We start from the raw sequence: 1410 nt of genomic DNA on the forward strand, positions 1-1410 counted from the left end.
CCACCATTTAATATACACTTTCATAAATATATAATATAATAAAAAAAGAAATAAAAAGAAAAGACAAGTATGCATATTAAATATAAAAATATAAATAAGATAAAACTAAATGTATGATTACTTTATTGAAAATTGTGACCCCTCATAAAACTCCAAAACCAATGCATGATTAGAAACCCTAGAATATGATATATAATAACAGAAAGTGGCACAAGAATTGTACCCGTGACTCCACATGCTGCCAATTCTGGGTCACGGGTGGAGAAGTTGTGGTTGGTTTTAGAGGTGGTGGCTTTATAAGTGTGCATTGTGGGAATCAGAGATCCAAGAACCAGAAGCAGTGAAACATTGAAGTGATTGTTGAGTTAGAGAGAGATAAAAGATGGAAGCAAGAAAGTGGGTGGCAATGGAAGTTATGGTGTTGATGGTGTTGGGTTGGTGTTGCATGTGGAAAGGTTGCAATGGTTTGAGTCTGTGTGAAATGAATGAAGAGGGATTGGAAGCATGCAAGCCCTCAGTGACTGAACCAAACCCAGTTGATCCATCACCTGAATGCTGCAAAGCCCTCGCTGGTGCTGACTTGAAATGCCTCTGCTCTTACAAGAACTCTTCAACGTTACCTTTTCTTGGAATTGACCCAACTCTTGCCACTTTACTTCCTGCAAAGTGCAATCTCACTCCTCCGGATAATTGCTGAGCTAATTCCCTTTTCTCTTTTTCTTCGTCTTATAATTATCTTTTCTCCACATCACCAAGAGAGAAAAAGGAAAATAATGGTACTTTTTTTTTTTAGTTTCTTTTTTGGTTTACAATATTATAAGATGTGTTCTTCCTTTTGGTTGTGTACATTATGAGTTTTATGAGTTTGTGAGTTTAAAAGTTTGAGGTTTGATTCACAAAGGAAAATTTACTCTTTTCAACTATCAACAAAGATTTAAAAAATGAAAGAGATGATTTTGTACTTTAAATTATCCTTCACGGTATGATTCTGATACTAAAGAAATTTGAATAACTTCGTCAAATTTTTACACTTTCCAACTGTGTACAGACATTCAAATAGAGAAAAAAAATTGTTCATTTAATCCTTTGAAAATGTAGATCACTTCAACATAATTCATGTTTAACAACCAAAAAATATCGATAAATTATGTAAAATTATTGTATTCTTTTACCGACACAATGCAAAAAGGTAATCACTAGAGCAAAAATAATCTCTTTAAAATTATGTTACTTTAAGAAGCAACATAAATACGGATAACAAAAAAATAATACTACATAATACTTTATGTCGGTTAACGTGACTACGCTAGTCTAAACATAAACAAATGGGAAAAGAAAGTTCTCTGTGGGTTGCATCTTTATCGGAAAAGAGCCTGAAGATAAATTGAAGGGAGTAAATTTGAGTAAATT

The 1410-nt window shown here is 33.0% G+C and overlaps 1 pseudogene; it reads left to right on the plus strand.

Moving 5' to 3' along the window:
- The first annotated feature begins 240 nt into the window (after window positions 1-240).
- On the plus strand, window positions 241-846 carry LOC114183911 (putative lipid-transfer protein DIR1 pseudogene; annotated as a pseudogene).
- Window positions 847-1410: the final 564 nt, after the last annotated feature.

This window comes from Vigna unguiculata, chromosome 5, assembly GCF_037176805.1.
Source record: "Vigna unguiculata cultivar grain cowpea cultivar isolate G323 ecotype 2 chromosome 5, ASM3717680v1, whole genome shotgun sequence".
NCBI classification, from domain to species: domain Eukaryota; kingdom Viridiplantae; phylum Streptophyta; class Magnoliopsida; order Fabales; family Fabaceae; genus Vigna; species Vigna unguiculata.